This window comes from Hypanus sabinus, chromosome 6 (assembly GCF_030144855.1).
Source record: "Hypanus sabinus isolate sHypSab1 chromosome 6, sHypSab1.hap1, whole genome shotgun sequence".
NCBI classification, from domain to species: Eukaryota; Metazoa; Chordata; class Chondrichthyes; order Myliobatiformes; family Dasyatidae; genus Hypanus; species Hypanus sabinus.
Genome location: NC_082711.1, coordinates 163,405,583 through 163,432,463, shown reverse-complemented (window position 1 = coordinate 163,432,463; position 26,881 = coordinate 163,405,583). Strand labels below are relative to the sequence as shown.

General features: G+C 38.9%; 1 long non-coding RNA gene across 1 annotated transcript; it reads right to left on the bottom strand.

The window, feature by feature from the left end:
• Positions 1–3,990: 3,990 nt before the first annotated feature.
• LOC132396032 (uncharacterized) lies at positions 3,991–26,869 on the bottom strand. Its single transcript, XR_009512813.1, has 5 exons — positions 26,531–26,869; positions 14,215–14,301; positions 10,677–10,886; positions 8,022–9,129; positions 3,991–4,971 (listed from the first exon to the last, which is right to left on the bottom strand). It is a non-coding gene; the product is annotated as an uncharacterized LOC132396032 (long non-coding RNA).
• Between the last annotated feature and the right edge of the window lie 12 nt (positions 26,870–26,881).

Here is a 26,881-nt window from a genome sequence, read left to right as displayed (position 1 = left end):
GAACTTGGAATGGAACCATAAGACCATAAGACTGAGGCTATTCAGCCCATCCAGTCAGCTCTGCCATTCTATCATGGATGAGTTATTATTCCCCTCAACCCATTCTCCTGCCTTCTCCCCATAACCTTTGAGACCCTTACTCCTCAAGAACCTCTCAATCTCTGCTTTAAAGATTCCCAGTGACTTGCCTCCACAGCCATCTGTAGCAAAGAATTCCACAGATTCACTGTCCTCCAGCGAAATAAATTCTTCCTCATTTTGAGTGTCATAGCACTTACTAGGAAATTAATCTCATTATTTGTTGGTGGGATTTTAATTCTTGCTAGCACTTTCTTTGCTGATATAAAATTCCACCAAACATTGTCAGCAGTGGTGCCATATGCAACATTTGTACGCAGTGAGACGGACCATGGAACAGTATATCATGGGGACAGGCCTTTTGGCCCACGAGGTCCGAACTGAGCACAATGCTCTATTAAACCAATCTCTTCTGTCTGTTCATATTCTATATCTCTCCACTCCCTACAGCTACAGTTTTATTCAAAAACCATAGGTACATATATATGGCTAGGGTGCTTAAGACTTTTGCACTGTACTGTATGTGTCAGCGTGGAGGAGACTGATTTTGTAAACTGGATGGGAGTAAAGGATGTTGGGAATGGCAAGGGTGGAGTGCTGTGGGTTGGGTGTGGGACAGGTGGTGGAGAAGAGTGCCAGGGCAGATGGGGGGAGGGGTGGCACAGGTGCATTCACACCCAGCTCTGAGACACCAGGCAAGGTCGTTTGATTCCAGACCATTTATTTATTGATCATTACAGAGTATCTCTCTGGAGCTTCCTGCTCCCTTCCCCTTTTCCCAACCACTGTGCTGTCATTGGAGAGAGTCCACAAGAAGTTCATAAGGATGATTCCGGGAGTGAAGGGGTTAACATACGAGAAGCATTTGACAGCTTAGCGCCTGTACTCACAGGAACTTAGAAAGATGCAGGGGGACGTTATTGAAACGTGCTAACTGTTGAAAGGACTAGATAGGGTGGATGCGGAGACGGTGTTTCCTGTGGTGGGGGTTTCCACAGCCTCAAAACTGAGGGGCGACCCTTTAGAACAGAGGTAAAGAGGAGTTTTCTTGGCCAGAGAGTAGCAAGGCCGTGCAATGCTCTGCCACGGACTGCGGTAGAGGCCAAGTCTGTGCATATATTTAAGGCGGAAGTTGATTGCTCTCTGATCGGTCAGCGGATCAAAGGATATGGAAAGAAGGTAGGTGTATGGGTTTGAGCAGACTCAATGGGTTGAATGGCCCAATTCTCTTCCTGTGTCTTATGATTCCCCTCTCCCAGCCCCTTCTCACTCTCAGTCGACAATAGAGACACCTATCAAAATCAGGTTTGTCATCTCTCACTTAGGTCATGAAATTCATTTCTTTTTTTGTCCGCTGTTCAGTGCAATAAAAAATTTTACTACAGTACTGTACACCCTAGAACCATAGAACATTACAGCTCTGAAACAGGCCTTTTGGCCCTTCTTGGCTGTGTCGACCAACTTTACTCATCATATACATTAACATGTATTAACCATCTACAGTAGTGTGTTGGCACAATGTGTATCAAAAGCAACAACATTCTATAGCTCTAAAGAATAATGGCTTATATAAAAACAAGTTAGATGTTAACAATGGATATGGAATAAGATGTGCAAATTACATAAATCCAGCATGTATCCGCAATGTAAGCAATGTTATAAAAATGGTTTTAAGGTGTTTACAGTACAGTAACTGAGATAACAGACAGGGGGTGTGTAGTCAGGAGAGTTAAGTAGAATGGCTGATCAGATTAGCTGCCAGGTGAAAGAAACTTTTAAGATGGCATGAAGATTTTGTTTTAATAGCCCTATAATGCTCCTTACACAAACAAAATGCCTCTTACGGGCCATATTTTTCACCAGCCTAAGTCCCTCAGGAGAATTTGCACCATCTCCTTCACAGAAGAATCCGTTCACACGTAATACTTCCCTTTTACTGGAAGAGTGTTGCTTGTACTGTGTATGTCCCATTGAGAAATGACTGCTTTAGCTGGGCTACAAGGAAACATCGCAATGTAACTGACATTGTTACCTTCAGCAATGCAAGACATGGGGAAACCCGACAACAGTGCTTTGTGGAATTTTTGGTCTATATGTAACTTTCACTAACAGTGTTAGAGTGAGCTTTTAAAATTAAAATGATTTTTATTGCAACATTTCTAGGTCTTAAGTTTCCAAAGCCATTAATGAATAGAAGTTTACGTAGGTCTATTGTACATTAATTGTTGCTATGATAGTCTAAAATACTCTGAGAGGAGCTTGTCTCTACCAGGATATCAAAGGGAGATCTCAGTGATATTTTTGAAGTTGTAGGGCTTCTAATAAAAAGCAGAGGAGGAATTGAATCAGTTCCATTATCTCCTTCCAACCAATAGTCCTGCAAGTCTGCTTTCACCATGTACGGATCTGATTTCATTGTTCATTTCCACTTCCACCAGGACAATTCCAGCTTTTCCAATTGAACCTTGTAGTAAAGGCCAGCATGCTTGGAATAATTCCAGTAAATCTTCGCTGTACCCCTTCAATGCCTGTCACATCCTTTCTAATGAGCATTGAACAGAAGCGAAAGTTATACCATAGCTGTGGCTCAAGCGACTGGCATGTAAACTAGTTTATATAAGACCATAAGAAAGGCGAGCAGAATTAAGCCATCTGGCCTATCGAGTCTGCTTCACCATTCAATGAGATCGGGGCTGATCTGGCCATGGACTCAGCTCGAAATACCTGCCCTTTCCCCTTAATTCTTAATTACCCTGCTATGCAATAATCTAGCTGACTGTGCCTTAAATACATCTAATGAGGTAGCCTCTATTGGTTCTCTGGGTAGAGAATTCAGATTCACTCATTTCTATGAAAAGCAGTTTGAGGCTATGTCCCCTAGTTTTATTTATGTTTTTTTTAATTTATTGAGATCAGTGTGAAAGAGGCCCATCCAGATCTTCGAGCCACACCACCCAGCAACCCCCAATTTAACCCGAGCCTAATCATGGGACACATTACAATATCCAATTAACCTACCAACCGGTAGTCTTTGGACTGTGAGAGGAACCAGACTACCTGCAGGAAACCCACAAAGTCACAGGGAGACTGACAACTTTCTTGCTGCTATCTTATTAATTTATAATTTCATAATTTTATATGTTTCTGCAAAATCCCCTCTCATTCTTCTGAGTAACAGCGAATGTTGCCCCAAGTGGCACAAAGTCTCCTCATAGGCAAAAACCCTCATCCCTGGAATCAACCTAATGAGCCTCATCTGTGCCATCTCCAAAGACGGTATACCTTTTCTCAAGTAAGGAAACCAGAACTGCACACAGTACTCCAGGCGCGGCCTCCCCAGTACCCTGTAAAGTTGCGGCATAACCTCCCTGCTTATCTGGCCTGACTTGAGGTGCCAGCCCATTAGGCATCAGTAATCCCTCATGCGTGTGCCTGGCACCCGGTATGGGAGTGTCGTGAGGAGTCTGCGTAGGGCTTGGTGTGCGCGTGGGCCTTGGCTGAGAGGGGAGTGTGTGCGGGGTCTCATGGGTATATATATACAACGGTGGGTACGGGGTTCATAGTCACCGTGGAGTGTTCGGGGTAGGGGTCTGGTGCTCCTGCACCAGGTAAGACCATGGTGCTCCTGCATCAGGTAAGACCACGTAGGCATACTGGGGGTTCGCATGAAGTAGGTGAACCCGCTCGACCATCGGGGAGTATTTATTGCTCCTCGCATGTTTCCGGAGCAGCACAGGCCCTGGGGACTTCAGCCAAGCCGGAAGGGTGGTCCCAGTGGCAGACCTCCTGGGAAAAGAAAAGAGTCGCTCATGAGGGATGGCATTGGTGGACGTGCATAACAGGGAGCGGATGGAGTGGAGTGCCTCTGGGAGGACCTCCTGCCAGCGAGAGACCGGCAGCCCCTTTGACCTAAGGTTCAATCCCACTAGCAGTGAAGGCCAACATTCCGTTTGTCATCTTGATAACTTGTCGTATAATTTCTCTGTTTCTGTGCTCTGTAATGTAATGATATACATGGAGATATACAGTAGCTTTAAGAATTGATTGTTCCATGTGTTATGACTTTTAACAAACTTTTGGATCAAATTTATTAAGTATAAGAATTAATGTTCAGTTGATAATTTACCACTTCCCTTCTTAAGCAGCAACACAAAAGTAATTAACTGGTACAAATATCTCATTTTATGAAGCACTAAATTCAATATACACTCAGTGACTACTTTATGAGATATACTTGTACACCTGCTCATTAATGCAAATATCTAATCAGCCAATCATGTGGCAGCAACTCAATTCATAAAAGCCTGCATGCACGGTCAAGAGGTTCAGTTGTTCAGACTAAACATTAGAAAGGGGAGAATAAGTCATCTAAGTGACTTTGACCATACGATGATTGTTGGTGCCAATCGGGGGGGCTTGAATATCTCAGAAACTGTTGATCTCTTGGGATTTTCGGACACAACATCCTCTCGAGTTTTCAGAGAATGGTGCAAAATAACAAAACCAAACATCCAGCGAGTGACAGTTCTCTGGGCATAAATGTCTTGTTAATGAGAGAGGTCAGAGGAGAATGATCACACTGGTTCAAGCTGACAGGAAGGCTACAGCAACTCAAATGACTTAAGTATTACAACAGAGTTAAGCAGAAGAGCATCTCTGAACAAAGTGGATGGGCTACAACCACAGCAGACCCCACCAAGGGGTATCAAATAAAGTAGCCACTAGGTGGATGTTGACTGTACACCATTTCTAATGTCTCCATAGCATTATTGATGATTGGATAAAATGAACAAAGATCACGATAGAATTTTATCCGCTGGATTGAAAGAAAATGATAACGCTGAGTAATATTTCAAGATTCAAGACTGTTGATTGTCATTCTTCAGTTTGCAGCTGTAAAGGGAACAAAGTGATTGCTATCTCAGATCCAATTCAGCATAAAAAAACCACAATGAGCATAAAGAACACAGTAAGAAACCAGACTAAATATAAATACATAAGATTACCTTTCTACATAGGCAGATTGAATGTACATAAATTGACACCTAGCACAGGAGTGTCTGTACATAAGGTGACTCTGACAAAAGTAGTGAGGTTGGGGGTGTGGAGGTGTTGATCAGCCTGACAGTTTGAGGGAAATAACTTCTTCTGAGTCTGGTGATCCTGGTGTAGATGCTGTGTAGCCTCTTTCCTGAGAGAAGTGGGTCAGCAAAAGCAAGGGATTTGAGTGAACATAAGGCCTTTCATGTGGAAAACATTCAAGAAGCTTGTGAGGGAATGTTGAGTAACAAACATTAATGGAAGAGATGTGAGAGAGGGAATGAGAGTGAAAGAGAGAGAGGGAGAAGAGCAGAAACATTGGTAATGAGTAAATTTCAAAGGAAGATTTTAGAGAGAATGTGAAGCAGAGTTCACTACATTGATCAATTTGCAGTAAAAGCCAAAGGCTGGACTGTGAGTGCAAAAGAGGTTTTGGAAGCAGTGAAAACTATGCACCAAAGGGCAAACAAGGATAAAAATTCAAAGCATCATTATTAAAGTATGTATTTAATTAGTCAGCCATGTGGAGTCATTAACATCAGCAACAATAATGGCCATTAAGGGGACTTTATCATATTTATCTTGTATAAACTGAAGTAAACATATTTTCTATTTTTGAATGGCAAAAGCTAGCAAATTCCACTGAGGTTTTTTTTTCCTGTGTTCAGAATGCTTATGTCCAAGGAATTCCACAGTTTCAGTCACTGTTAATCCATCCAGCTGAGTGTGTTGATGTGAAAGTTTTTTTGTAATTGGCATTAGCAGTATAAAGCAAACTTGAGCCAGATTTGAAGGTTTGGCTCTCACTCTTTCTCACATCTGTACTAATAATAAAAAAAGAAAATAGAGCCAGACAATCATTTGGAAAGCCAATAGTTCTCCATGTGATGAATTAGTAATCACAATCCAGATTCATGTGGAGGAAATTGCTCCACCTACTCCTCTCCTCACTTCCCTCAGGGGGGTGTAGAGATATTTTTAAAAGAACTTGCGCAACCGCCAAATCATACACACTTTGGCCATTAAGGAGACAGTAGTAGATTTAAATAAGGGGAGAGTGAGGAAAGGCTGTTTCAGAAAGAAAGTGAACTATGTCAAAACAGCTGTGAGTACAAAAGGAATATCTTCACTGACTGCACAGCTTCTCTGAGGCATGTAAATAGCTGTGTCGACAAATCCAACGTGTTGCTCCTGCTCTTCTTTTACGCACCTCCTCACTAGTATAGTGGCTATTATTCCTGCCTGTCGCATGGGAGACTAGGATTCAATTTCCTGATGGGGAGGTGGTTTAGTAGGGGGTGTCATGGTTGCATAACTGTTAGCATACTGCTATTACAGCACCAGTGATCCAGGTTCAATTCTTGCAGCTATCTATAGGGGGTTTCTGCATTCTTCCCATAACTGCGTGGCTTTCCTCAGCTTCTCCCACATTCCAAAGACATATGAGTCAGTAAATTAATTGGTCATATGGGTGTACTTGGACAGGACAGGCTTGTTGGGCCAGAAGGGCCTGTTACTGTACTGTCTCTCTAAATAAATAAATAATATCCTTAACAATAAACATTTATCTTAATAATGTGGTAGCATGAGATTGTTGCAACAGGGGCAAAGACTTACTAGGACAGTCGACAAGTCTGTGCATATGGGTATCAAAGTCTGTTAGGCTAATGCCTTGCTTCTAGCTTCTCAAAACTTTGCAAAGTTTTGTGCTTAACTTATGAAACTTAATTCCTGCCTATTGTATCTTTAGTCAATGACAAATCCATTCACTTCTCTGGAAAATAAAAGTTAAAAGTTCCAAATAAATTATTTTTTTCTGTCTGTCTTTGCGTGTAGTTTTTCATTGATTCTATTGTATGTATATGTTCTACTGTGAATGCCTACAAGAAAATGAGTCACAGGGTCGTTTATGGTGACGTATATGTATTTGATAATGAATTTACTTTGAACTTGGTTATACCACCATATACTACCTTGAGATTAATTTTCTTGCAAATTATGCAAAAGAAGACAAACTGGGTAAATAAATAAATAAATGATACTGAGAAGATGAATTCTAGAGTTCTTGAAAGTATGTCCAATGGCTGTAGAATCAGTTCAGAGTTGAGAAGAGAATAAAGGAATTGATGCAAGCAAGTTTTACAGCGATGATATCTGAGCTTGCAATGTTATGAGAACCTATAAAAATTCACTACTTTGGAAAAGAGAAGGTTGAGGTGCAGACTTATGAAGATGACTTTATAATGTTAGGGTATCATGTATACTGTATATATTCATTACTAATCTGACTAAGAAGACAGGAGAAACAGCTTCATCCAGACAGTGGTGAAGAACGTGAAGAATTAGACTGTGAAATTGGAAGCAGTTGAGAGGAATAGCACTTAAGAGGAAGCTAAGTAAATAAATTAGAAAAAAAAAGTAATACTTATAAAGTTAGGTAGAGTGAGAGGAGGCTTAAATGGAGCATAAACCTTAGCAGGAACTGTTTGGAATAATTCAAGTGTTCTTGTGCAATTCATTCAATGCAAATCTATTTTTAAAGGAAAGATTCTCAAGACAAAATGCTACAGACACACCATTGTTAGTGGAAGACAAATGGAGTTAAATAATGAGAAGTGAAGGTGATTTTTCATATTTTCTGTAGCTTTCTGGCTCAGAAAGCTAAGAGAGATGCATGGCTCAGTGTGATGTTGTAAGTCTTTGGCATTTCCACTCAAATCTACAATATTGCATCACCCAAATGAAAAAATGACTTTAATAAGTCCATGATTTCATGTTTCTAGAAATAATAACATTTATAAGTATTTTATACTTTGTAGTTTACCTGTAAATCTACAAGAGAATGATAGTCTAGCTGATATAAAAGCATAAAATAGAAACTATTTGTGGTGAACTACATATACCTGTTTGGACACGCCCCTCTGCTGACTGCTCCTGTGGCTCCTCCCACAGACCCCAGAATAAAGGCGATTGGAGGCACTGCTCCTCCCTCAGTCTCCAGGATGTTGTGTGGTGGTCTCTTGCTCCTAATCGTGGTCTCTTGCAGCTAATAAAAGCCTATCGTTCGCCTCCCGTCTCCGAGAGTTATTGATGGTGCATCACTATTATTCAGTACAACTTTACAAGAGATTAGTTTGTGCCATTCTTAATGACAAGCTGTGAATCTGGAAAAAGTCCAGTTTCAGAGCTATGCTGTAAACATAATAGACTTGGCCTGAAACAAAATCTTAGATATTAGATGATGCGAAATGCTGTAAAATGAGAAAAGCATCCAGTTTGTACTCATATCTTCCTTCCAGCTTATAATTCACACTAAACACAATTACTATTTGTGCAGCAGCTTTTTGGTAATGGTACTGCGAATGTTGGAAATAATACTGCAAATAATAGAGTTGTACAAAAGCAAAACTGAGGATGGCATGGTAGCTTTGTGGTTAGCACAACGCTTTAGACAACCAGCAACCTGGATTCAACTCCCACTGTTGCCTGTAAAGAGTTTGCACGTTCTCCCCATGACGGTGTGGGACGCACCAGTTTCTCCCCACAGTCCAAAGGTATACCAGTTGGTAGGTTGATTGATCATTGCAAATTGTCCCATGATTAGGCTAGGATTAAATTGAGGGTTGCTAGGCAACACGGTGATGGGCCAGAAGAGCCTGTTCCGCATTGTATCTCAACAAATAGATAAATAATGTACAACTTTGTCCAATGTATGGCTTTATCTTGATGATAAAATGTGCTTTCCTCAAAGTGAATCATATTTAATTTGCAAAGCTGCCCCATTACAATAAGAAGAAATTTTCACTGAACCAAGTCTGAGTCATTGAGTCATGCTGCCCTTTGTAAAAAATATTCCCTGAAAACTCACTGCTGAGTGAGCAGTGCAAGAGGTTAAACAAAGAGTCTAACCTCTTACCCAGCACAAAAATAGAATCACTATCACTGAGACCATGAACAAAAATATCCTGAACAGTAACGTGGACAGTCATTATTGCAGGTCATCAACTGGACCTGTAATAAAAGTAGAGACAATTACATAAACATCTAAATTAGGAACAGAACAAGGACACTTGTCTCTCAAGCTTACTCTGCTATTCAAGGAAATCATATTTGACATTATCCAGACTTTTCCAAAACAAATCCCTTAAATAGAATGAGGATTATGAATATATGAATTAGCAGGAGTAGGCCTCTCATTTAGTAAAATCTGCATTGATCCACTTGTAAGTTAATCTCAGCATTCTCAACTAGCCAGTAATCTTTCACAACTAGGATCTGTCCATCTCTACCTTAAAAATATTTGAAGGGTCTGACTTCTTCATTCCAAAAGACCCCCAAATTCTCACAACACTCTGGGAACACAAAAAAAACTATCTAGTGGTTTCCTGGTTTATGACGAATAAACTCTTTTCAGGCTTCTAGCCAGGTACAGGTATCGATTTTAACCGACGCTTCAATGTCAAACTGCCATTTTCATCAGGGATGATGCCTGGGTATGTCTGGTCTGGTGGTATATATACCTCCATCGTCCATCCTTCCTGATTGTTTAGTTCTCAACCAATCAGGTTTCCACTGTCCCACCTTGTTTACAATCAAATTCCCGTTCTTACTTAGAGCGAAAACTTCATTTTCATTAAAATTCTTATTCTCTAATCTTATTTCAATGGCCACCAGTCGATCCCAAAGGCCATTAGCATGGCACAGTAGTTTTGTGTTATTGAAGTCGATCCTATGGCTATTATGAATGCAATGTTCCGCCTCAGCTGGGAACAAATTTGTTCTTATTTCTGTCTTAAATGAGCAATGATTAGTTCAAATAGTGACCCTTTGTTCTAGATTCTCTCACAAGAGGAAATATGCTCCACACATCCAAACTCGTTATTAACTTATATGCGTCAAATAAGTTCACTCTCAGTCTCTTAAACCTCCACCAAATACAAACCTGAACTATCCAACTATTCCTTATAAGACAATCTTCCTTATCCATGCACCAGTTACAAAGCATTCCTTAGAAAGCTTCCAAGGCACTTACGTCCCTACTTAAATAAGAAGACCAATATGATTCAGAGTACTCCCAACATGGTCTCACCAATGCCAAATATAATTGACCAACGTCCTTCCTACTTTTGTACTCAATTCCCCTAGTGATAAACCAGAACATTGTAGTTCAGTGCTTCAATTTAATCTCACAGAATGTATACGGTATACAAACTGAAATTCTTACTCTTTGCAGACATCCACGAAACAGAGAAAAAACAAAGAATGAATAACAGAAACATCAGAACCCCCAAAGCTCCCCTCCCCCATGCTCCAGCAGAGGCACAAACCCCCTCCCCCCACAATGCAAGCAACAGCAAAGCCCCCAAAGAGATCATGATCTCAAGTCCATTAAAAACTACAGTCAACCCCAACTCCTCAGTATCTCAGGCACTTCATCACTAGCAAGGGAGAGAGAGGTTGCTCCTGTAACCAATGAGAGAGGGAGATCAGCAGCTCACTGTTTCGATGTTACAATCTCCTGCGTCCCCCGACTCGAGGACCAACAGGGTCTCACTCACCTTCAAAAGAGAGAGAGAGGATCGCTCAAGTGCAGAGGGCTTCTTCCAACAGCAGTGTGTGCCTCTTGCTATCTGGATGGTTCAATCTCCCACAATGCTTCAGTCAGCGACATTGGCGAGGAATCGGGTCATCCATGGGGCTGTAGCCTGAAGGTGCATGTTTTCCAGGCCACACCTGGAGATACTGAAATGCCAGGACGCAAGGCAAGTCTGAGAATGACAAGACACCACTCTTAGAGGACTGTCGTTCGACCTGCAGCTGGAGATCATGGCTTCTGACAGCAGTTAGTCTCCAAATTGCTTGTTGCCCCTGTATTTTAGCTTTTGGCAAGTTATGCAATGGACAGCCAGATCCCTCTGTCCATCAGAGCTTTATAATCTCTCACCATGTAGATAATATGTTTTATAATTTTATTTTTCTTGTCAAAATGGACAATATCACATTTTCCATATTCTTAGCCATCTGTCAGATCATCGCCCACTGATTTATTCTATTTATATTGCTTTACAGCCTCTTTATATCAATTTCAGAACTTACATTCTTATTCATTTTTCTGTCTTTGTCAAATTTAGCAACAATATATTTAATATTTTAATCCAAGTCATTTATACGTTGAAGTCTCAACATCAATCACTGTCATACATCACTCATTACAATTTTGCAACTGGAAAAAGATCTATTATGCCTAGTACCTTCCTCTCTTGTCGGCTAATTAATCTTCCATCCATCTCAAACTGTTATATGCCACACCATAAGCATCTTAATTCTGCAATTATCTTCAACGTAGCTCCTTATATGCTTTCTGGAAATTTAAGTATAGTATATTCATTGGTTCCCCTTTATCCACAGTGAGGAATACTTCTCCAAATAACTCCAATAAGTTGGTCCCGCATGATCTATCTCTCACGAAATGGTGATGAATTTGCTTGATTACCCTGCTTTTTTCTCTCAGCACCCTACAATGAGACCTTTACTAATGGCGTCTAACATTTTCCCCATGGTAGATGTTAAACTGACATGTCTGTAATTTCTTGCTTTCTATCTCCCTCTCTCTTTGACTATAGAACTTACAAAGGGAACATAATCAGGATATTTTTTTGAAAATTAAAAAAATGCTTCGGTCAGCTCACTGAACACTTCCATTAAGACTCTTGGATGATATCCATCAGGACTTATTTATTTATTTGTTTGTTTATTTGTCTGTCTATTTATTTATTTGTTTGTTTGTTTGTTGAGATGCAATAGACCCTGTGACCCCTGCTGCCCACCAACCCACCCAATTTAATCCCAGCCTGATCATCGGATAATTTACAATGACCAACTATCCTACCAACTGATACATCTTTAGACCGTGGAAGGAAACCGGAGCACCCAGAGGAAATCCACGTGGTGACAGGGACAATGTACAAACTCCTTCTTGTCAATCCACGACTCAGACAAGTTGCACATTAACATGCCTCTGCAGATTTCTTATATTTTGTGGTATGGGGATCCTTGAAAACATCAATATTTAGTATTACCCATTCCTAACTATCCTTAACAAAAAGGTGAAGAGCCATCCTTTTGACTCACAACATTACTCTGATATAGATAATTCCACAGTATTGTTCCAAATTTTAACTCCAGTGACAGTATATTTCTAAGTCATGATGCGTACAACTTGGAGGGGAACTCGCAAAGGATGGTGACCCCACATGGCTGAACCATTGCCTTCCTTGATTGTAGATGTTATGGTCATGGACAGAGCTGTCAGAACAGCCTAGATAAGTATCGGCAAAGCATTTTGTTGATGGTACACACTGCAGAGACTGAGCCCCAGGGCTAGTGGGAATGGATGGGGTTGCTTTTTCTTATTGAATTTGTTGTAGTTTGTTGAAATTGTTTTCATTCAACTGCCTTCACAAAATTCCACCACATTCTGCAGTTGACATCATAAATCTCTGTAATTTCTCTATTAGAGTCAAGTAAGGGTACATGGTCGCTTGTGGGTGGCTCAAGTATATATCACTAAGGTGTGAAAATTGGTCTATTTTGGAGTTGCTTTCATTACCAACTTTATGGAGCTCAAATTAATACTCACTCTCATTTAATTGGTTGCAACTAATGAGGATGCAACTAAATTGGCCCATACGATAGAAAGTATTTCTCAGTAGAGTAAATTATTTGGGAATAGGTTGGTGATATGCAATGCTGATATAGATACATAATGTGTTTGATGCAGTAGTGGAGAAATGCTCACCACCGTTCAAAGCTCAAAGTAGATTTTATTATCAAAGTATATATACGTCACCACATACAGCCCTGAGATTCATTTTCCTGTGGGCGTGCTCAGCAAATCTATAGAACAGTAACTATAACACAATCAGTGAAAGATCAACCGGCGTGCAGCAGACAACAAACTGTGCAAATGCAATAAATAACACAAGTATCAGATAATGAGCTAAAGAGTTCTTAAAGTGAGATAATTGGTTATTGAAGACATCTCAATGCTGGGGCATTGTAGTTATCCCTTTTAATTCAAGAGCTTGATGGTTGAGGGATAGTAATTGTTGTTGAACCCAGAGCTGTGAGTTCTGAGGCCAATGCCTGTTTAAAAATGTTACCTTGCTTTAGACATAAATTCAAAACCAGTCAGCTATGTGAGGTGTCATCATCAAATGATATAGAAATGGGCTCTTTCAGTTCTCCTCTGAGTGTTAATAATTTTCCCTCAGGCCCCTCTAACACTCTCATTCCTCAGCTTAAACCTAGAATCATATATCATAGGAACGTACAGCACAAAAACCTTGCCCATGGTGACCATAATGGCTAGCTATGCTAATTCCATTTGCCTGTGTTAAGCAAATCCTTTCCTTTTCAAGAATGTGGTCAAATCTCTATTAAACATTGTACGTAATTGGATCTGCTTCTATCATCTCCTGTGGTAGCTGTGTGTGAGAAACATCTTGTCAGATGTTCTTTAAATTTCTCCCCTCTTACCTTAATCCTGAATTAAAAATCATGCTCTGAGAATCTATTTTATCTATGCCCCTCATGATTTGGTATTCCTCAATAAAGTTACCCCTCATTCTCTTAATTCTAATGAGAGTAAACCCAACTTATCCAATCTCTCCTTTTAGCTACAGACTTCTGTTCCAGGGAACATCCTGGTGAGCCTCTTCTGCACTTTCCCTACTGTTACTACATCCTTCCTGCAGTGTGGCAACCAGTCTTAAACACATTATTCTCAGTCTAACTGATACTCAGTACAACTGCAATATAACAACCCAGCTCTGATACTCAGTACATCAGACTATGAGGACAACCATTCTAAATGCCTTCTTGATTATCCAGTCCACCTGCATCACCATTTTCTGGGAGTTTTGCCATGGAGAGCATTCTAACTGGATGCATCATCGTCTGGTATGACGAGAAGTTTGTAATATGTGGCTTACCACAAGCATTGGTGCTAGGAGCTCTGTTGTTTGTAATAAGTGCTTGAATTTGAATGCAGGCAACCTGATTAATAAGCTTGCTGGTGACACAAAAATCACTTACTTCAAACTTCTAGTCAGAAAAGCACCCATCCACCAATCTGTCCAATCACAAGTGTGTTTCGGATCCGGTGTATACTCAATGAAAACCCTGTTTCAATAAAATAAGAACGACTCATTCAGAATGTTGGCAATCTGATTAATGTTTGCAGCTGATATAAAGTTGAAGTCATTGATAATGAAGAAGGTTACTAAGGACATAGTGGGTTACAAAACATTTGGAAAGTTTGATGGAGCATGGCGGGTGGAATTTCTTCCAGACAAGTGTGAGGTAATGCACTTCAGAAAGTCAAATTCTGTTAGAATATGTCAAGTAAATGGCAGGGACCGTGGCACTGTTGATGTAACAAGATACTTCAGCATGCAAGTTCATAAAATCAGAATCGGGTTTATTATTGCTGACATATGCTGCGAATGTTGTTGTTTTTTTCAGTAGCAGCATGGTACAATACATTAAAAATACTCTAAGTTAAAATAAGAAGTATATTTTTAAAATAAGTAAAGCAAAAAGAGAACAAAATAGCAAGGTAATGTTCACGAGTTCATGGACCATTAAGAAATCCGATGGTAGAGAGGAAGAAACAGGTCCTAAAATGTTGAGTGTGTGTCTTCACGCTCATGTAACTCCTCCTTGATGGTAGTAATGAGAAGAAGGCATGTCCCAGGTGGTGTGGGTGCTTGGGACCTTGCCTTTTGAAGATAGCCTCGACTGCGAGGAGGCTAGTGCCCATGATTGAGATGGCTGAGTTTACAGCCCTCAGCTTTTTCTGATCCTGTGCAATGGAGCCTCCACACCAGATGGTGATGCATCCAGTTAGAATACTGTGATATAGCTCCCTGAAAATGGTGGTAGAGGAGGACTGGATAACCAGGAAGAGATTTAGAATGATGGCCTTCATAGACTGGTGCATTGAATATAAGCGTTGGGTTGTTATATCTGCAGTTGTACTAACTATCAGTTAGACTGAGAGTCAAGTGCTCAATACTGGTTGCCACACTACAAGAAGAAAGTAGTAGCAGAAAGTAGAGTGTAGAAGCGGTTCACCAGGATGTTGCCTACAATGGAAGTCTTTAGTTATAAGGAGAAATTGGATGTTGGGTATATTCTCATTAGAATGAGGATGAATTTATTGAGGCATATAAAACTATGAGAGACATAGATAAAATAGATCATCAGAGCTTTTCCCCCCCAGTATCTGCGGATTTTCTTGTATCTTTCTCCGGGTCAGGGCACAGGTTTAAGGTGAGAGGAGAAAAATGTTAAGGATATTTCACAGGATGTTTTTCATATGCAGGCTGATGATCTAACACAATATATCTCTCTATCAGCCATGCACATCTCCAAACTATTACCAAATCATTTACTCTAATGAGAAATACTTTCTATCACATGGCCCAAATCAGTTGCAACATCATCGGTTGCAACCAGTTAGATGAGAGTGAGTAATAATTTGAGCTACATGAAGTTGATAATGAAAGCAACTCCAAGACAGATCAACGCTCACATTTTAATGATATATTCTTGAGCCACCCACAAGGAACCATATGCCCCTATTTGGCTCTACTAGAGCTTTAGGAATAGTATCCTGGGTCAAACCAAATGCAAATGATTAGATTATGCAACTACAGCCACACCCTGACTTTCGTAACTTTTGATAGGTTCCTTACCCAATGTGTACATTGTATACAATGTATTCCTTACACAATATTTGATCAGTTGGTTTGACCAAAAGGATAGTATTCCTGCAAGCTTCTCCATCCTTGTCCCCTCCCTCACTCCATTTAAATCATGTTTTGCAATTTACAGCATTCTAATGGGTTGGGCATACAAAATTAATTGGCCAACTTTTCAACCATTCTCACCACCAGAAGGGATCTGTACACCGGTAAAACATCATAAAATCAGGTCTGTATAATGTACTTCAAGTACCTATTCTTCAACCTCAGAACATTGGGTTTTATAGGCTTGTTTGTATATCATAATTATGGAAAAGAATTTAGTTTTATGCCACATATCTTTCCAGAAAACCAACATAATATTTAGCACAATAATCAGTGCCATTATTTCTTTTGTGCTTATTGCCCTTCGGGGTAATTTCAGAATGTCTTATGACTGAAGAATAATTAGTATGGCAGCTGACCAAAGAAGAAGCAGATTAGTTAAATATTGAACTTATTGAAGGAATTCCAAAGCTTACATTTTGAGAAACAATATTATTAGTTATAGTAGCTAATCTGCTATATGAAACCCATCTCCAAACTATCAAAGTATATTTAAAGAGTCACACATTGCAGAACAGGCTCTTCAACCCGACTCATCCTTGCTAAGGTAGTTTTTTTGTTTACTTTCGTTCATGGGCTTCACTACATTTAATTTCTGTCCATTACTATTTCTGAACTGTGGAATTTGCTGGGCCACCATTTCATTTGTTAGTGTGTGTCAGACTGACAGAAATGGAAAACTTCCTACATTGAAGGATTTGACTCAACCTGACATGCTTTATAACAAACATGACTAATACTAGATCACTATCTTGATTTATTTCACTAAGTTCTTTAAATTTCACGTTAAATTCTAACTTTGGATCGGTATTTCAAATTCTCTGAATATATACATTTGTCCAGTGCCCATGTTGTTGCATCCATTCAGTAAAATATACATTTGCAAAGATAAAAGTCTTCATTTTCGAACAGTTGGATACAGACTAAGTGATAGCCTATGTCACATTCTCTTCAATTAGTGAAACCTTATACAATTCTAAGCTTACTTGAATATGAGGTTTGCTTTTTTTAAAATGTGCTCAATGAAAATTAAGTAAGAATTCCTGGTACGCAAAGATACATCAGTATAATTGAAGATTATCACAAAGAAGACAGAGAATCTGAATAAACCAGTCATCTCCAGGCTGGAGGGGTGTAATTTGTGTGGTGCCCAAAAGATCAGTTTCTGACCTTCATTATATACTCTGTATATTTCTGACTCGCACAAAGATATCCAAACATACTGATGAGATAAAAGTAGGTGGAAGGGCCTGTTGCAATGAGAGTATTTGGACTCTGCAATGGCATAGGGATAGGTTGAGTGAATGAGTGTCAAACTAGCAAAGGAAGCTGAATGGTAGAAACTATAAGACTCTCATAGTTCCTGTGAGCATGCCAGTCAGAGGAATCTAAAGGCAGACTAGTATCTAAATGGGAAAAAGAATAAGGATCAATGAAGTTTCAAAGGAAGCAGATGTTCTTATTCATGAATCACAAAAAGTTGGCAAGAAATTAGGGAGGCAAATAGCATATTGGCTTTCATTGCAGGAGTGCTGGGGTTTAAAAGTAGGGATGTACAGCGTACAGTTACAATTGTGCAGGGTGCTGGTGAGGTTACACCAAGAGAACTGTGCAGTTTTAGTCCCTGTTTTTATGAAAAGGTATGCTGGCACTAGAGGCTATCCAAAAGAGATGCATTAGGCCAATTCCTGGGTAAGAGAGATTTGCCTGAAAAAAATAAGATTTTTATCCTGTAGATTATGGTAGAATGAGGAGTGATCTTTTATGACACATGTAGGATCCTGAGGGGACAAGGTAGGATAGATGTTGAGAAGTGGGAATCTGATAGGAGAGGGTAGAAGACCATGGAAGAAAGGGCAGGCAGAGGAGCACAGAGGGAGAACCTAAAATGAAGGGATTAGGAGATAAGAAGACAGTCACATAAAAGTGAGGTTCATAAGAACTTCTCATAGAGAATGGTAAATCTTTACAATTCTCTAATCTAGATTAATCCACATTATTTAGAAAGAAGTAGATAAAGTTTTGAAAGATGTGGAAAATGTGAGTTAAGGGGAACAAGCACAGAAGAGAAGCTCACATTTAATGATGAGATAGATTTCGGGTCCAAGTAGCCTAATTATTTTCCATTCTTATATCCATCACTCTTTTATCATTCAACTTTTCTACAGATGTTTTGAATTCACTGGAAAGTAGCCCAAGCTATACTTGGCCCATTTTCTCAGTGGTATGTTACAATTAATGCACGAATGAAGAGTCAATCAGGAAACATTTGAAATAATACAAGTGAGGTCTCTGCTAATCTGTTAATGATGCACTTTAAGAAAATTAAATGAAGCCTACAAATTTGACTACATCAGCTGTGCTATACAGCTACTTTGGTATTTCTGGTTCTGCTTAACTTAGGCAAATAATGTAGGATACCTAGTGTACCAAGAAGTTCTTGGAACAGCTCCTGTCTGTAATATGAATCCATATACCTGAGCTCATAAAAAACGTTTATATATATATATATATATATATATTTGACAGAATATATATTTGAATTGACAGAGATTGGGAGGCCACTGTGCTGAGCACCTATGCTCCGTCTGCCAGAATAAACAGGATCTCCCACTCATTTCAATCCTACTCCCCATTCGCATTCCGACATGCCAGTCCATGGCCTCTTCTCCTGCTGCGATGAGGCCACACACAGCTTGGAGGAGCAACACCTTATATTCTGTCTGGGTAGCCTCCAACCTGATGGCATTAACATTGACTTCTTGAACTTTGGTAATTGCCCTCATCCTTCACCATTCACCCATCCCTCTCTCACATTATCTCCTTACCTGTTCATCTCCTCCCTCTGTGCTCCTCTGCCTGCCCTTTCTTCCATGGTTTTCTACCCTCTCCTATCAGATTCTACCTTCTCCATCCCTTTACCTCTTTCACCAACTAACTTCCCAACTCTTCACTTTGCCCTTTTCCCTCTCCCACTTTCACCTATCATCTACAACTGTGTATTTCTTCCTCCACTCCCCCCCAACTTCTTATACTGACTTCTCATCATTTTTTGCCGGTCCTGATGAAGGGCCTCAGCCCGAAACCTTGACTGTACTCTTTTCCATAGGTGCTGCTTGGCCTGCTGAGTTCCTCCAGCATTTTGTGTGTGTTGCTTGGATTTCCAGCATCCACAGATTTTCTCACGTTCTTTAAATATATGTTGGAGTGATTTTCATTTGATGTAATAACATTCAAAAACAAAGTATTAACCATTTTTAATGTCGCAGAACACGTCATGGTGCTTTTTTGGAATGCAATCAAGCAATATCTTAGCCAGTCACAATTGACCAAAAGTTTGGTTCAAGTTATGTCTCAGCAAGCAGCATAAAAAAATGAGATAGTACAGAACAATTGGCAAGGCTGCCAACGATAAAACAACTTTAACTAGGCCAATACAAAAGAAGAGAATCAGATGAATTGGGCAGAAAGTGTGCCCCAACTGGATGTAGAGGGGAATTGACAATATTAAGGCATGTAACAAAAAAGCATTGAATATGAGAGATCCGATATTAAAACAGTAAATCCTTGCAGCAAAATATTCTTTATTTAAATTGTGACAATCAGAATTGATTCTACCTGTACAAGTAATTATTTTGCAAACCTATTTTGTATTGCCAAAGTATGTCATATGATACATACCATGCATCCTCAAAAACATAAATACTAATGCATGCTTGATATTATTTTCCACGAGAAACTGACAAAGCATGGACAATTATAGAACCATCAGCAGACATAGACATGGCACATGCTTACTTCATTAAAACTATTTTCTGTTGCAAATACAACTGTGCACAAGCATCTGCATTATATCTCTGATCTGAATGTCTCAATTATGCTGAAATTTATCAGCAATCACGACCAGACAATCACACTTTGAAAGTCTTAAGTTCAATGCCACCATGTGTAGTCTTGATAGTATTTCCATTCAGAAATATTATTCCTGTTGATTCTAGCATCCAATCATGCAATTAGTTGTGGATTTTCTTTCCTTCCTGAGATGCCAAACATCCACTTGCTGATGATATTGGACTTCATATTATGTATCGGAATTACTGTGATTTTTTTTCCCTCAATTAACTATTTTTTTAAATGTTTTCCTCTTCTAATATTTTTTCTCCCTGCATAAGTGAAGTATATCAAGCACAGTATATCAAGAACAGTTGTTAGCTTCTACATTGGCATGTAAAAGAATTTCTTACTCATACATACGCTTTATTATTATCACAAAAGGCCTGACTTTGCTCTGTAAAAGGAATTGCAATTCTATCTATTCAAATGCGTCAGCAATCAAAAACGTTCATTTTAAGTTTGCATCAACACGAGTCAGAAGGAATTTCAATGCCGGTTTCAGCATTTTACAAAATAAAATTAAGTTTTCATTAGAAATGGCGATCAGTTTCAACTAATCGGATCAGTTAGAAGGCAGAGTGGGAGATGTTTCCTAACAATTGGATTAATTACAATGGAGGACTAGATAGTGAGAACCATTCAATCAGCATAACTTACATTCAGTGGCACCTTAATAGGTACACCTGCTCATTAATGCAAATATCTTATCAACCAATCATGTGGCAGCAACTCAATGCATAAAAGCATGCAGACTTTGTCTAATGGCTCAGTTGTTGCTCAGACCAAACATCAGAATGGGGAAGAAATGTGATCTAAGTGACTTTGACTGTGGGATCGTTGTTGATGACAGAAATGGTGGTTTGAAACGGCTGATCTCCTGGGATTCCGCACATAATTGTGCCTGGCGTTTACAGGAAATGGTGATAAAACAAAAATATCAGTGAGTGGCAGTTCTGTTTATGAAAGTGCCTTGTTAATTCATGAAGGTCGTAAGAGGAGAATGGCCAGACTGGTTCAGGCTGATAGGAAGGTGGCAGTAACTCAGGTTACCATGTGGAACAAAAGTGGATGCAGAGAAGCATCTCTGACTGCCCAATGTGTTGAACCTTGAAGTGGATAGGCTACAGCAGCAAAAGGCAATAGCAACTTTATTAGGTACTAGAGCTACCTTATAAAGAGACCACTCAGTGCAAATCTGTTATGTGTTCCACATATCCTTGATGTAAAGAAGTTACAAATTCTCAGGATTAAGGATGATTTTTTAAATTTTATTTAGTTTTAGAAATCAATATATCTTGAATAGTAATAGTGATGCTCATTGTGTTAAATCCCAAGGCATACTGCATGAACAAACATCCAAGTATTTGTTGTTTCCTATTCTTTGGTGATTTTATCATATGTTTCTGGGTCAAACCTGACCTACTGTCTTCAGTATTATTAAAATCCCTTGTATCTTTATTGTTTTTAGTTCTGTCAAATTGCAGTATTTCATGGGGGTTAATCATAGGATTGAAGGTATTCCTGTTAAGGGTTGAGTAAGGATTTTGTTCTTTGAAATGTTGATAACTATGGTTAACAGCCTTTCAAACTCAAAGATCCAGGTGGCCATTCTATTACTTTACAAATTGAGCTGAGAGTAAGATTAGATCAGCTATGACTTCTGGTATTTCAAGCATGCTTCTGATCCTTACTTGCATAAGGATTTACCTGTTCTGGATATAATTAGTCTGTTTAGGACTTAAATCTGGATCTGTAATAATTTCAGTTGGAACATAATTGTTTTTGTAAATGACTAAATGGATAGCCACTTCTATTCATCTTTATTCCTATTTCAAGTCAATTTAGAGCTCATTGTTTTCTATCACCCCCTCCCCACCTGTGTTTCTTGCTTTCTAAAAACCACTTGAAGTATATTTGTTGCCCTTGTATCTATCAAAGTGGAGTCTTTCCCTTTCCTTTCAACAGGATTTGCACAACTATTCATTTAAAATAATTTGGGGTTCCTTTTGGTTTTTCATTCATGATGGAATGATGGAGCAAACTCAATAGGCCGAAAGGCCTAATTCTGGTCCTATTTCTTACAGGCTTTTCTTAGGACAGTGTTTACTTTACATGCTTTGTATTGTCTATTTAAATACCTTCAATCTTTTCTCTACCCAATGAAGCTTAACAAAAAATTATCCATCCTTTTATTTTGTTTTATTCCCATATTTCATCAAATTAACCCTTACTTAAAAGTTGTTTTTAGGCCTTGGATAGTTTGGAATGTCAGATCACAGTAACTTTATGCTTCAGTGGAGAGGCTTTCTACATCTGGGTTATTAACAAGAACTGCAGATTAAAATGAGTATTGCTTCTTAATTTTCATTAAGATAACCACTTGTTTTCCTTGGTCTTCTGAGGTTGCAAACAATGTGTTAAGCATACAGCTTGACACTTTATCTGCTAGCTCTCAATCTAAACCACTTCAGTTTTCCCAATATGATTTAGATTCAAAATTGCATTCCTGTTCTTCCATCCCCTTGTAATCCATTTGCAGCAGTAACTGCTTATCTAATGTAATCTGCAGTATGTTTTCATAAAAGGGTTTGGCAGTCCAACCAAGAACAGTTGGCTTTGTAATATTCCACCTGGTATGGGATTTACTTCAGATTTTCTGTGACAAATCTGGCAGTACTATTTTGATAAATGCCCTTTTATTAACTCCACAATCTCTAAGAGATTGCTTTGTAATCTTTCAATAATTCAGAATTATTCCATAAATTTTTAGTTAAGATCAATGCAGATGTGCAGAAAAGCAATGTAAACTGTCAAGGAAATTAGAGACTCAAAATAAAACAAACTGAATTGGTATGACAGCTGCATTCAACTTGTGTTTCTTTAAAACACTTTTTCAAATGTGATGTGCAACTTCTGTTTGAAATAATTAGAATTTAATCACATGACTGGGTGATAGAACAACATGGTTCATGTGAAAATAGAATAGTTGAGAATCAGGTTTATTATCACCGGCATGTGACGTGAAGTTTGTTAACTTGGCAGCAACAGTTCAATGCAAAATATAGAAGAAAAACAAAAATAAATCAGTAGATCAGTTACAGTATATGTATATTGAATAGATTAAAAATCATGCAAAAAACAATGTAACTATTAATATTTCAATATCCTGATACTGAAGGTTTGAAAGAAATTGCCTTTTTAATGTCCTTCATAATCTCCAAATGTTCCTTAGTATTTCATAGTCAAATAACTTGAGCGTGGTTACATGCGTTATATAAGCCGGCCGGCGGCGTAGAGGCATCACACTGGACTTCGAGGTGAGTGGTCCTGGGTTTGAATCTTGCATTCTTCCATCTGTGCTGGGTTGAGTGCCTAGCTAACAACTTGGCCTCATAAAACGAAACAGACACATGCTAAAGAAAGAGCAAGGTTGCTGCCCAATGCAGGGAGAGGAACTTACAACTTGCCTTATAAGCATTAGAATGACTTGAGTAAGATCAAAATCTATTGCTACATTTTGCACATTGTATTTTTGTCTCTTATCCTGTATCTATCATCAATTGAAATTGAGGCATCTTAGTTTTCAGCATTGAATTATTGTGTCACTGTCATGGTTCCAGTCTTTTAAGCTATTAAACTTTCCTTTGAAATCCTTGATTAGCAAGATGTATTCTGATGTGACTGCATGAATGTTAATTGTATGCCTTGGGGAAATGATTATAGGCAGTCTTTAATGTTCTTGTCCATTATTTAACTTTTGTTGTGCAGTCACAACTAGAATGTTAAGTTTCCAGAAATATAAAAGATAACTAAATCTTTGTCATATTCCCATTCAAGGCTGTTTGCATATTGTATGTTAGCTCTAATTTATGTACAAGTTTTAAAAGGTCAATGATGAGATCTTTATTTGAAATGTTGCTGTTCCATTGTGATCACTTGTGTGTCACTAAGCCAGCCAATAAATATTAAATGAACCAATATAAACCTAGTTGTCCTGGACTATTGTGAATGTTCTAAGAACCCCAAGGAAATTGAGGGCATGTTTGTTTGCACACTTGCACAGGTTAATGCTCCACTAAAATGGCACCAGACAATGTGGATACACTTCCATCATGATCCACTATAATTCTGTGTCCTTTGTGGTTGACCACACAGTTCTCCAAACATAACCGGAAAATTCCAATTGAAGTATTCATTTCCCTGTCTCTCCTTCTCTAAATTCCTCCAACACGGCATTCCTCCAATTGTGGCCTCTTGAATTTTAATTACTTCCTTCATTTTACTGAGGAGAAAAACAGAGGGATTTCAGAACTTCCTTTTAAACACTAGAATACTTTTTACTGATCGTTACCTCCTTGAAGCTGAGGCAAGAGGTCCCACGTGCAGCATTTCTACCAGCATTAAATGATGGGGGTTAGAGAGGAGGTTCTTTCCACTTTCATGCTAAAAGTAATTTGTGAAATAGAGTTCCAAAATATGCTTAAAACCTTTATTCAATAATGTGAACAATCGTCAATGTTTCCCCTTCCAGTGTTGGCAGTTTTGGTCTGCTAACATAAAGCAAGACTATTAATTAATATTCAGCATACCAGGCAGTATTTGTAGAAAAAAAAATTGTGTAAAAGTTTTGAGTTGAAGATCCTTTCTCAGAACTGGTCAAATTGAGTTTTCAAAGATACAAGGTAGCCCTACATCCCTTGCCTGTTTCATAACTGGTTTGCGGCTGTCCATATCGCATAGTTGTTCTCCCCCACGTGCTGGTTTTGTAGGGTAATTGCTTAGAATTGTCAGAACTGGTTTGTTAATGAACTTTGTAACAGTTGACTAGTTAAGTGTTACATGAATGTATTCTTTTGATCAGAAGTTTGGGAGGGAATTAAACTAATTTTCAAATATATACTTAAATGTACTGAAATGTGCTTTTGCAATCATAATGGAGGGAGGCCATTTTGTCCATAATTCTAGCTAAAAATGAGAAATTAGTTTTTATTACAATTGTATTTCTTTTTAATGAGGCTTCATAATGCATCTAAGTACAGGTATGTCAATTCCAAGCCATTTAACATCTCCAAATACTTCTATTAGCTTTATATATGTTACTCAAATTCATTCATATTGTGTGCAGTCCTGATTCAATTAAATTTATGCAGATATCAAAGTATTAACTGCATATTTTGGTATACTTTGTATAAGAACCCAGAACACAACTTCCAGAGTATATGTAATGTTGAAGAGGAAATATTCATAAATCACGCATATAGTTGAAAATCAAAATGCAGAACCTGTAAATCTTTAAATTAAATAGCACAAAACATCATACTTGTTCATTTTTGATTTTAAAAAATCCAATATTACATGTATTTGTTGGAAAAAATGTGAACCTTTGATTTCAGTAACTGGTGTGATACCCTTGTACAGCAATAACTTCAACCAAACACTTCCAGCAACCATTGATTAATCATGCACATTGGTTTGGAGGAATTTTAGGCCATCTGTTACAAAACTGCTTCTACTCTGCAACGTTGGTGGGCTTTCTTGCATAAGCTACATACTTCAGGTCCTTCCACAACACTTCCATAGGATTAAGGTCAGGATTTTGACTTGGACATTCCAAAACAAATTTTCTTTTTAAACCATTGTTGTTGATGTACTCTTACCTTTTGGATCATTGTCTTGTTGCAATATCCAACTTCTATTAAGCTGTCCAGTCCCTGAGGTAGTAAAGCAGCCCCAAACCATGATGCTCCTTCCATCATGCTTCACAGTTGGGATGAGGTTTAGCGTTGGTGTGCAGTGTCAGTTTTCCTCCAAACATAGCTATATGTATTTCCACCAAAAAGTTAAACTTCTGTCTCATCTATTCACAAAATATTGTCTCACAAGTGTTGTAGAACATACAGGTGGTATTTTACAAATTTGAGACATGCATCAATATTTTTTTGGGAGAGCAGTGGCTTCCTCTGTGGTGCTTTTCCATGAACACCATTCTTGTTCAGTGTTTTCATGAACAGATTTAGCAAGTTCTAGAGATTTCTACAGGTCTTTTGCTGTTACCCTTAAGTTATTTTTCACTTCCTTCAGCATTGCACATTGTGCTCTTGGTGTGATCTTTGCAAAATGCCCACTCCTAAGGAGAGTAACAAAAATACTGAATTTTTTCCATTTGTAGATAATTTCTCTTACTGTGGACAGATGAACACTTGGGTCTTTAGAAATGTTTTTGTAGCCCTTCTTCTAAGCTCCTCTGAAAGTTGTTTTGAGGCATGGTGCACATAAACAAATCTTTCTCGAAGAGCAGGCTCTGTCAGGAACCTGTCTCTTTTTTTTTAGGGCAGGGCTCCTCTACAGCCACACCTCCAGTCTCATTTTATTGGAACACCCGACTCCAAATAGTTTTAGAAGGCATTACCCTAGAGGTTCAGATACTTTTTCCAACAAATACATGTAATATTGGATCATATTTCTCAATAAATAAATAAACGAACAAATGTGTTTTGTTAATTTAATGCAGTTCTCTTTATCTAGTTTACGGATTGCTTGAATTTCTGTTCTTTTTGGTCATACGTAAGTAGAAACAGAAAATTCTACATGGTTCATAAGCTTGCTAGTACCTCTGTAAATACAGGCGGAAAAACCAAGGTTACCTGAGGTTGTAGAATTCAATATGGAGTCAAGAAGGAACAGCACCTCGGCTTCTCACCGGGTATGGTTGAAGGATCTTCGTCCTGAGACGCTAACTCTGCTTCTCTTCCCACCAGATGCGACCTGACATGCTGGGCATTTCGTTTCGCGTGGCAGTGCGCGATCCCTAGTCCACAAGGAACTCAGCAGGTCAGGCGGCATCTGTGGAGGGGAATGAACAGTCGACGTTCCGGGCCCAGCCCCTTACCTAGGACTGTACAGAATAGGGAGGGGATGCAGAAACTGGAATCAAAACGACTCCGCCCCGTATCAAAACTGCTTAGGGGGGGGGGGACTCTTTGGTTGTAATGGGG